Genomic DNA, 11,872 nt, shown 5'->3' with positions numbered 1-11,872 from the left:
GACATTTGCCGTTCCTAAGAAGATGAATTCTACATTCTGACATAAATTTGTTTATTATGTATGCATATAGAGAAATATAGTAAACTGCAACCTTATCATTGATGATAGCAATGACTTTTGTTTTCTTCTTCAGGTTATAATGCTTTGGGAATATTAGATCTGTACGTATTTTCCATTCTTCAATTTACAGCTGTAATAGATGGTTCCTCTGTGTCAACAGGTGCTTTTGAAGAAGAAATAACAATATTTTTATAGTTATACATTTGCAAGAATATAAACTAATTAATTTTTAAAGAAATTTATTTTACATTATACTTGTATTATTATTCCATAACAGAGTAATTTAAATTCATTTAAGTAAATTATGGAGACTACAACCATGTTAGGAATAAGTACTTTAATTTCTCATCATCTGGAGCACACGCACACACACAATCTACATTACATCTCAAACAGCATGCTAATCATTGATCAACCATTATTCTACTAATCTTACCTCTACTGAAAAAAATAAAAAATTAAAAAAAAACACATCAAATCTATATTCTATTTATAACATCAGAAAACAAATTCATACTTTTAATACAGCAAAATTGGTGGCCTAATCAATAATTTAACATAAGTGTGTGTGTTACATTAAACCTAAGATCCTAGATTACTACACACAAAAAGGTTATGTTAGTAAAATATGTGCATTTCATATTCTTGGGATTTATAGACCACCATTATTTTCAAGATAGGAGGCAGATGTCGATCCAATATCGCTAAGTATCTTCATTTCATACCTAGAGAGATTGATGAACAGAATCAGAAATGAGGACACGGGAATTTCCATCTGTGGAATAAGACTCAACCACCTGTGCTTTGCGGGCAACATTGTTTTACTTGAGGAAGATGAAATGACACATAATCTAAATAGAGAAGGGAACAGATACGAATTGAAGATAAATATAGAAAAGACAAAAAAAACTGGATTTGGTGAAAGGGAGATTGTAAAAAGATTATCGTAGAGGGAAAGGAACTTGAGAATGTGGAACAGTTTACCTATCTTGGAAGTTGTATAACACATGATCTAAGCTGTAATAAAGAAATTAGGACTTCAAAGGCTTTAAAAGTGCTAAAATCTATGCAAAAAATTTGGAAGAGTACAAATATCAGCTTAAAAACAACTAAGCATTGTTGAGAAATGCATCTTTATCAGTATGATATATGGTTGCATAACTTGGATAATGACAAAAGAATTGGAGAAAGAAACTGTTATCGTAAAATTCTATGAATTGGATGGACTCGGGCACGATTTTTAGTGAAGATGGTAAATTAAATATGGAAATAGACAACAGAATCAACAAAGCTGGCATGGTAGGAAATCAATGGAATAAGAGAGAAATTAGTCAGAACACTAAATTAGCTGTATACAAGACAGTGTTTAAACTAGTTTTAACTTGTGGATCTGAGAGTTGGGTCAGAAGTCAAACACTTGATGAAAGACTAGAGACCGCAGATATGAAAGTCCTGAGAAAGATTAGGGGCACAAATAGATGGCATCAATGGCAATATCATATTAAAAATGAGGATATTAGGAAAGAACTTGACCTTGTCAGCATCCAGGAATGTGTTAGCAGAGCTAATCTCAGGTGGTATGGTCACTTAAACAGAATGGGCGAGGAAAGATTACCAAAACAAGTGTTCTCTGCCAGGTTGGCAGGAAAACGACCCAGAGGAAGACCAAGATATAGGTGGATTGATATAGTAAAAAGTGCCTTAGAAGATAGAAATATAAGATCTGATAATGTCGGAGTCTTGACAAATAACAGACTGATTTGAAGGAAAATTGTAGATAGGAAGTTAGTGATGATGTAAATTTTTCATGTAGTACTATCATATCCTGTACCTTGAGGGTACATGGCAGGAATTTGATGATGATGATAAAATTTTTGCCCCAGTATCAAGGACATCTTCAGTATGACTCAAATTAAACAACATAAACCAGTAGATTCAACAATGAAAGTGTGTTTATGATATAGAGAGATGTGGTCTAAATACATTAAGGTTCTAATAAAATAACTTGAATAAGCGATTTAAAAATAAAAAAAATTAATTCTGGAACTTCTGAAGAACAACTACTCCCATAAAAGAGATAATTTAAATCCATCACTTTTCTTATATTCGGATGATGTAACAAGGTTTCACAACATTCTAAGAGATTATTACTTTTATGGAGAACCTTGATTTTCTTCCGAGATGTCTGGTAGTGATAATGTGTTACACAAGTCCTGATTGTTTTCGTTCATGAATCTTAACATAGTCTAAATGTTCAGCATGACATTCAGCTGCTGATCTATCTGTTTGGCCAAAATATGATAATTCATGCTCACAAGGAATTTGATGTACTCCAGGGTGGACCAAGTGTGAAAATTTATCTTTAGTTTATCTTTAATGATGATGATGCTAGAGTAAAAATATTTTGGTGGTCAAAAATTTATGTAAGTAAAATCCATATTATATTGAACTAGTTATCATGTCTTGCTTTCCAATGCATATTAATGCATAGAAAAGTAAATTATTTCAACTATTTACACACAGTTTTTAGTGAAGATGGCAAATTAAATTTGGAAATAGACAACAAAGTAAGCAAAGCCTGTCGAATAAATTTATATGGAATAAGAGAGAAATTAGCCAAATTAGCAGTATACAAGACAGTGTTAAAACCAGTTTTAAGTTATGGATCTGAGAGCTGGGTTAGAAATAAAGCACTTGTTAAAGAGTAGAGACCACAGATATGAAGAATCTGAGAAAAATGAGGGGGAATGAACCGATGGTATCAATGCCAGAATCATATTAAAAATGAAGATATTAGAAAGGAACTTGACATTATTAGCATTCAAGAATGTGTCAGCAGAGATAATCTAAGGTGGTATGGCCACTTAAACAGAATGGGTGAAAAAATTTAGCAAAACAGGTTTGATGCCAAAATGGCAGAAAAAAGACCCAGAGGAAGACCAAGGTCTAGTAGGTGGATTGATTCAGTCAAAAGTGCTTTAGAAGCACAAGATGTTAGATATGACAATATTGGAGTACTCACAAGTAATAGATTGATTTTGGGGAAAAAAATTGTCAATAAGAGATTAATAATAATGTAAATTTAATCATGTAATGCTGTCATCGTAACCTGAACACCCTGAGAGGTACAAATCAGGAAATTGATGATGGAAGAAGTTAACAAATTAACTATTTATAAATAGCAGATAAATACAAAATCAATAGAAGCAGAAGTTAATTATAAACACAAAAGAGCAATAGTTAAAAAAAACAAAAAAAAGCTTGAATATAAAAAGAATAGAGAAACATAGGATCAGTTTATAGCAAAATTGGAAAGAGATCTAACAGTGAAGAGGCCAATAAAATTCTAAGACATGAATCTTTGAGGTAAAAGAAAATGAATCTTGAAATAAAGAGAAAATCTAGCTGGACTTCTACTTCTTCCGGAACTTACGGCAAGACAGTTAATGAAACTGAGTTAATACTAACTGTACAATGGAAGAAATAACAACATGAAATCCAGCAAATAGTACATCAAAAGAAATTTAAGGAAAAATATCAGAAAGTTGGAATAAGGCCATCATCATTCCAAAATATAAAAAAGGTGAGAAATACATCTGTGAAAATTATAGAGGAATAAGTCTTCTAAATACTGGTTATAAGTGGCATGAATATTAACTTCAAAACTTTATCTTTTACATAGGTATCTGAAAAGGACAGTATGTCACCCAGCTTTCACATTAAATTTTGATTGGAGAAGCATTATGAATTCAACATAGAAACATATATGCCATTTATAGATTACCAGAAAGCCTTCGATAAAGTCTTAAGGATTCGTGTGTAGAGGCTCAAGTGCTGTGAGAACATCATGTTGGAGAATTAATGGAATGTATACAGCACTCAGAAAGGATTAACATAGGTTTAATACTTCAATACTAAGCCCAACCACGTGGGTGACACTGAAGTCCTATCCAGGTGGACCTTACTTTGGACAGACAGGCAGATCAGCATCCATCTGCCTGGAGGAACACAAATCTTACATCTGTAAACACAACTATGGTCAGTCAGGCTTGGCTGACCATGTCTTGGACACCACCCACAGGGTCTCTTGGAAGAAAACCACCATGCTCCACCACAGCAAATTCAAGAAAGAGACACTATTCTTAGAAGCAGCAGCTCTCAAAAATCAACCAAATCTTAATAAATATGGTTGCATTAAGCTTCCGAAAATTTGGGAAACACTCATCACCAGAGGTCCCACCTTACATTCCAAGTCACCTACAACCACCCTTAGAGGACGCTCCACCTAGATAGGACTTTAGTGTCTCCCACGTGGTTGGGCTTAGTATTGTATGATATTTGTGTTCATGTTACATTAGTTGTTTTTGTAATCCCCAAAAATGTCCTAGTGACTAGGACGAAATATAGGAAGTATTAAACCTATTAATCCTTTCTGAGTGATGTATACATTCCATTAAGTCTTCAACATAAAGTCTTAAGGAACAAACTTATACTCAAGAAGTTATGGTTGATCTAGGATGCCTAATGTAACCCTCTTATTTAATATCTGTATAGATGAAATAGTAAAGAAATGGAAGAAAAAATATAAAACTGGTTTGGTTGCAGACTCATAACAAGAAGTGAAGATGAACTCCAGAGATCAAAATATTCTTTAAACCTAGCTAAAAATTGCAGATATCAACAAAAAATCATGACTTTTAAAGGACCATCTCCAGTCAGAAGTAAAATTATGATTGAAAATAAAATCTTAGAATAAATTAACTATTTCAAGTGTGAGCAAACAAAGTTTGCACCTGAAAGTATCTTCAGGACTGGGGTAAGGTGGTACAACACTGGGAAACTCGTTGCAAAGGTGGAGCAAGCTAACATCACTCCTATCTCAATATCTCCCATAATGCAAAACACATCTCCTTGCAGATATGTCTAATGTTATACAGACTAGTTTCGACCTTTATTGAGGTCTCTTCAGTGGGAGCCAGGCCCAAGTGGAGATACCAGGCAGAAGCATTAGCAAGGTCATCTCTACCTATAGGAGTTGCCCAGTGTGCCACCTTTTTAATAAATTACTCTGGATTTAGAGAAAGATGTTGAAAAACATCTTTCTCTAAAACATTATTCCAAGTGAAAAATCTTTCTCTAAAACATTATTCCAAATAAAACCAAGTGAAAAACATTTTTCACTTGGTTAGACTATAATAAATTTAGTTTAATCCTTTATCTAAGTGTGAGCAAACTAAAGGTTTAAACTAAATTTATTATAGTCTAATCAAGTGAAAAATAAACTTTCAACATCTTTCTCTAAATCCAGAGTAATTTATTAAAAAGGTGGTACACCATTTGGCAACTCCTATAGGTCGAGATGACCTTGCTAATGCTTCTGCCTGGTATCTCCACTTGGGCCTGGCTCCCACTGAAGAGATCTCAATAAAGGTCAAAACTAGTCTGGGTAGTGGCCCTTCCGTTAATGCATAACATTAGACATATCTGCAAGGAGATGTGTTTTGCATTATGGGAGATACTGAGATAGGAGTGATGTTAGCTTGCTCCACCTTTGCAACGAGTTGCCCAGCGTTGTACCACCTTACCCCAATCCTTAAGATACTTTCAGGCGCAAACTTTGTTTGCTCACACTTGGATAAAGGATTAAACTAAATTTATTATAACTATTTCAAATACCTCAGATGTGCTATTTCATATACATATATCAAAATTTCAAACTTCCTAGAGAAACAGGGATGATCATTAGTATTTTCAAACCTAAACAAGTTCAAAAGCATACAAGAATGAGAGAGTTTATAAAGTTTTAGCAAAACAGTCTTTCCTATATGGAAGTAAATTATGAACCATAAAAATGGCAGAAGAAAAAAGAAACTGAAGAAATAAAATTCCTATGGTGGACAGAAAGCTATACTCTCTGGGACAGACCAAAAAAAAAAAAAAAAAAAAAAAGGGCACAGAAATATGTAAAGAAGTAAAATTAGATATTGGGCAAAATACTGAGGCGAATACCGAAAGAAGTGGATTAAACATATTGAAAGAAGGTATAGTTTAAGAGTAATCAAAAAGATACTTTGATACCACCTGGATGGAGGATGCAGAAGTCAGAGATGACCAAGGAAAAGATGGAATCAGACTAGAACAGGCCACCTGGCCTAAATCCCTGAAAGGATGATGATGATTTCACTCCATGCTTTTGGGGAGATAAGTTTCCTTCAGAAAGGAAAAAAGGATCTGTTGAGTAGAAATGATTAGAGTGTTAAGGAAAGGCAGATGCTTATTTTCTTTTTCAGTTGGAAAAACTGAAATTGTGTTAAAGAGATTTCCAGATGTCATTCAAAATCAATCTCTGGTTCCTGTTGAGAGAGCCATGTATATGGATTACTTAAGTGGATTCTTTGATCATCATCAAATTCCTGCTATGTACCCTCAAGGGGTGTACAGGATATGATAGTACTACATGAAAAAAATTACATCATTACTAACTTCCTATCTGTCTGTTACTTGTCAAGACTCCAACATTATCAGATCTTATATTTCTATCGTCTAAGGCACTTTGTACCGTATCAATCCACCTATATCTTGGTCTTCCTCTGGGTCGTTTGGCTGCCAACCTGGCAGAGAACACTTGTTTTGCTAATCTTTCCTTGCCCATTCTGTTTAAGTGACCATACCACCTGAGATTAGATCTGCTAACGCATTCCTGGATGCTGACAATGTCAAGTTCTTTCCTAATATCCTCGTTTTTAATATGATGATATTGCCATTGATGCCATCTGTTCATGCCTATAATCTTTCTCAGGACTCTCATATCTGCGGTCTCTAGACTTTGGTCAAGTGTTTTACTTCTGGCCCAGCTCTCAGATCCATAAGTTAAAACTGGTTTGAACACTGTCTTGTATACAGCTAATTTACTGTTCCGACTAATTTCTTTCTTATTCCATATGAATTTATTCAATTGACTTCCCACCATACCAGCTTTGCTGATTCTGTTGTCTATTTCTATATTTAATTTACCATCTTCAGTAAAAATCGAGCCTAAGTAGCTGAAATGTTTTACTTGTTCCACAGGTTCTCCATTCACAACACAGTTGACATTTTCAATGATTCTGCCTATTTTCATTGTCTTTGTCTTTTTATTGCTGACCTTCATACCATATCTATTACAACAGTTATTCAATTTAGTCAGAGAATCTTGCAGACTTGTAGCGGATTTATTTAGAAGTATAACATCATCCGCATAAAGCAAAGAGCTGACATTAACATCTCCAATTTTGATATCATGTTTAATACCACTTTCCTTCATAACGTGATCCATATAGATAATGAATAACAGAGGGGATAATGTGCATCCTTGTCTCACACCAGATTTAACATTAAACCATCTTCCTGTACTTCCTTCAATTCTATCTGCTGACTTACAACTCAAATAAAGACTAAGTATTGCTTGATATAATGCCCCATTGACACCATATAACTGCAGTGTATTGAATAGCTTCTCTCTTGGCACCTTGTCATATGCCTTTTCCAAATCGACAAAACTTAAATACAGATCTTTGTTATATTCCCATGCTTTCTCGACTGTTTGTCGTAAAGTGAAGATCTGATCCTGACAGCCTCTATTTGGCCTGAATCCAACTTGTTCTTCACCCAGCTTTTCTTCCACAATTCTTCTCAACCGTTTCTCAAGTATACTTGCATTGATCATGCCAGGAACACTCAGTAGGGAACTACCTCTGTAATTCTCACATTCAGTTTTATTTCCCTTTTTATATATGGGTACTATGAGAGCTCTACTCCAATCATCGGGAATTCGTCCCTCTGTCCAGGCTTTCTGAACCATGCAGTGCAGACACTGTAAGACTCTTATACCACCATACTATAGCATTTCTGGTCGAATATCATCTTCTCCTGCTGCCTTTCCATATTTCAAGCCTTTGATAGCTTTTTCTACTTCAAGTATGGATATGTATTCCTGACTGCATGCCTGGTCAGTGTTTTTTACCACTGTACTGTCATCACTGCTTGTTTCATTTAACAGTTTTTCAAAGTAATTACTCCATACCTCAAAGATATCTTTTTCTCCCGTTTTCATGTCACCTTTATCATCTCTAACTCCTTTTACAGCACTCTTTCCTCCATTCCTAAGCTTCAACAACCTCCAGGATATTTTGCCACCTTCTTGATATTTATTTTCTATATTCTTGCCAAAGTCCTCCCATGACTTTTGTTTAGCTAGTTTTTACACAGTGTTTAGCATTCTTGCATTTGTCTCTTTATTCTCTAAGAGCACAAGCCGACTTATTTGACAGGAACTTTTAATATGCTTTCTTCTTTTCCTTCACTGCCTCTTTAACTTCTTGTGTCCACCAGGGAGTTCTGATTTTTTTATCTTTGCAGAAACCTCACCACATGCCTCTCTGGCAGAATCAATCAATGTTTTCTTCAGAGTTTGCCACTGAATCTCCAAGGTTAGATTCCTGTTCTCAAACTCTTTCATTTTTTCTTCAATAATCTTTGTGTATTTTAGTCTACAGTTCACATCTGAGAGCTGCTCAACTTTTATTCGCTTTAAAATTTTCTTACATGTTATTCTTTTCTATATGAAATTCAATTTTATCCTGTTCAAGACTAAATAGTGATCACTTCCAATTTCAAATCCCCTGTAAACTCTGGTGTCCTGCACCAGGGAGAAAACATCACTATCAACAATAAAATAGTCAATGAGACTTTCCTTATTTCTTGCCTCTTCTCTCCATGTGAATTTGTGCACATTTTTATGTTGGAACATGGTGTTAGTAATAACCAGTCCATGTCCTGAGCAGAAATCCAACAGATATTTGCCATTGGATTCTTTGATATGTCATAAATTTTCTACTAAACAGGACATTGTGTCTAATTATCCTGTTTGTTGTTGCAATTAATAACAGATACATGTATGCATAATATATGAACTGTTAGGTTCATAGATTATGAACCTAGCAGTTCTTGGGTTCAAATCCTGCCTCGGGCATGGATGCTTGTGATTATCTTTAGGTGGAAGATTAATTTCATCATCCAATATGAGCCCATTCCACAACTTATTGGAGGCAACCTGAAGTGACTTGAAAGAGTTACATGTTTGGTCTCTAGAACAGGGTTTCCAGATTATGTAAAAAATGAAATGGGGTAAAAATAGAATAAAAAATTTCCTTGATCTGCGTATGGTATTGATGTACTATAAGGTTTATGATCCTAATGAGTTGGGAGACAAAAATATATTATGAACAGCATGAATAAAGAATTTTGTGTGCTCTTGGATATTTTTGAAAAGGGCAGCAATCTTAGGAAACAGTCTTCCAATGTATACAGTGATGAAGTGCTTAATGATGTGAAACAAGGTCGGTGGCCTTGAAGGGATGACCCAGCGATTTTACTGATGATTAGTTGCATAAATAACTAAGTCTATTCACATGGAAATTCTGGTAGTAGCATGGGAGGAGGGGGTTAAGTAGCATGTAGATAATTGGGGTTGAGGCTAATTGCAATATCGGATTAAGGTGCAACATTCGACTGGCTACATCCATGGCCAGTCCTAACCTTGCTGTTAGCAAGGTTATGAACAATCTGGCAATAATCTAAGCAATAGTAATATGGTCTGTGAATTTACGAATTATAAGTAGCGACAAGTATAACTATAATCATACTGTGGAAAATAATGGTATTTTCCACAGTATGGCTGTGAAAAATAGCTATTATTGTCAGCACATAAGTTATCCATTCAGCCTAGTTGGCTGAATGGATAACTTATGTGCTCTCAACAGGCTTGTCTTACTGTAGAGAATTTTATGCCTTGTGGCATGATCAGCAAGTTCTGATGGTTCAGGTTCATAGTACGAGACATGTTCTTCATGACAAATAAAAGCAGATCTTCCAGATTGTCTACAATAAGATTAGTCACAACAAGGAATCTGATAAACACCCAAAAAACGGAGGAAGCTTGTTTTTAGGAGATGAGAAAAAAGTGGAGATTCAGAAATTTCTTGTACATAAGGGAAAGGATTTTATATTGAGCAAAGGAGGCAGGGATTCTATATCTGTTGGATGATTTATTGAAGAAGACTTCCTAAAATCGTTTGGCAAGAAAGTTAACTTTATATATTGCAATTCTTTCTGTAGAAGTTTGTCTGAAGAACATAATAATCACAACATATTAAGGTCTTGATAGTCCTAGTGTTTTGACTAGGATCCTGCATAAATACACAACCTATATAAGTCTTCTTCTGAAATACTGAAAATTGTAGGCTAGCAGCTGGTTGAATAAGAATTAGTACATCCAAAAAGGCTATTTTATTGTCTTTCTAAAGTGGACAGGTGTCGTCTTCTGGAATGAATTGCATTTATTTTGGATAGAAAATGCTGTAAGTCAAAGAGGAGCAGTTCCAAATTGCAAAAACTTTGACATATATACGTAGGCTGTTCAATAAGTAATAAGACTATATTTATACAGAAAACAGATTACCTTTAATTGTCATCATTTACATGGTCTTCTTTTTCAAAGTAACTACCGTGAGACGTGATGCATTTGTCCCAATGTTGCATCCACTTCTTAAACACATGTGAAAGTCCGTTTTTTGAGTTCTTTCAAAACCGCCTCTGCAGCTTTTACACATGCTTTATTGCTTTCGAAATGGCGGCCTCTTAGTGGTTTCTTGAGCTGAGGAAACAGCCAGAAATCGCACGGTGCGAGATCAGGACTGTATGGAGGGTGTGGTAAGATATCTGCATTGTTCTTCTGCAAAACGTCCACTACACAACCAGCAACATGTGGCCTTGCATTATCGTGGTGCAATAAGAAGCCATTCTTCAGAATGGATGCTTCCTTTTGACGTGCTTGATGATAATCGCTGCTGTGTTAATCATTGTCTCTGTGATAGACGTTGAAGGTCTTCCCTCACGTTCAAGATCTTCCACATTTTGCCTTCCTTCCTTAAACGTTTTATGCCAGCGAAAAACACTTGCCCTCGACATTGCTTCATCATGGAAAGCTTAGCGTATCATGTTAAAGGTGTCCAATACTGATTTTTGCAAATGCACACAAAATTTAATCGCATAACGCTGTTCCAAGGACGCTTCCATTTCGAAGACTGGTTGCGCCGAAACAAGCTTGCGTTTAGTTATGTGACACTGTGGCACATCAGCTCGTATACGCCATCTATCGACCTCTTTTGTTAATACAGACAGCAACATTTCTTTATTCCACAGAAATTAATATTGTGATGAGTGGTTTCGCCACAGTAAAATTAGTCTTATTAGTTATTGAACAGCCCACATATATACCAGTGTGCAGGTCTTGATGAAATACTGTCTAAGACATGCTTTTCATATTGTTCCATAAAAAGTTGATACAAGTTGGAGAAAGAGGACTTTCCATAGTTTCCATCAATCTGTTAGTAAAAATTATGAAAGGTGTTAATAACAAAGTCAAAAAGTTTGCTGAACATTCTATTTCCATCAGGAATAGAGTTCTCCAGAATAAGATAAGAATCTTTCATAACATCTGATTTCTTATGGAACATCTTTATAAAGAAACTTGTGAAACATTGCTTCATTGCCCAAACTTCAATAGATCAGATTATGTTTGTTTCCTTTATGGGAGTTAGGAAAGATTAGCAGACTAAAAAAGTTCTATTTTTTTAAGATAGAAAAATGTTAATTGTTTTTTGTTACCTTCCTTTAGCTGAGGGAGGTCTGAAATGTTCTCAGCCTCGACCATAGATCGCAACACTATTGGCAAGATTTTTTTTTTTCCTAAGTTGGTAGATCTGTCATAAGC

The 11,872-nt window shown here is 35.0% G+C and overlaps 1 protein-coding gene across 2 annotated transcripts in view; it reads right to left on the bottom strand.

The window, feature by feature from the left end:
* The window catches only part of cyp33 (peptidylprolyl isomerase cyclophilin-33), a 165,169-nt gene continuing 153,297 nt past the window's right edge, over positions 1 to 11,872 (bottom strand). The window contains exon 12 of one of the 2 annotated variants that reach the window (XM_090402107.1): positions 1 to 223. The gene's annotated coding sequence lies outside the window, so the exon portion shown is untranslated. The remainder of the gene's footprint in view (positions 224 to 11,872) is intronic. The other variant, XM_090402105.1, reaches the window with a different exon arrangement.

The sequence above is a fragment of the Typopeltis vanoorti genome, chromosome 12, assembly GCF_054136105.1.
Source record: "Typopeltis vanoorti isolate ZY-2024b chromosome 12, IOZ_Tvanoo_1.0, whole genome shotgun sequence".
NCBI classification, from domain to species: Eukaryota; Metazoa; Arthropoda; class Arachnida; order Uropygi; family Thelyphonidae; genus Typopeltis; species Typopeltis vanoorti.
This window is presented reverse-complemented; position numbering and strand designations above follow the sequence as displayed.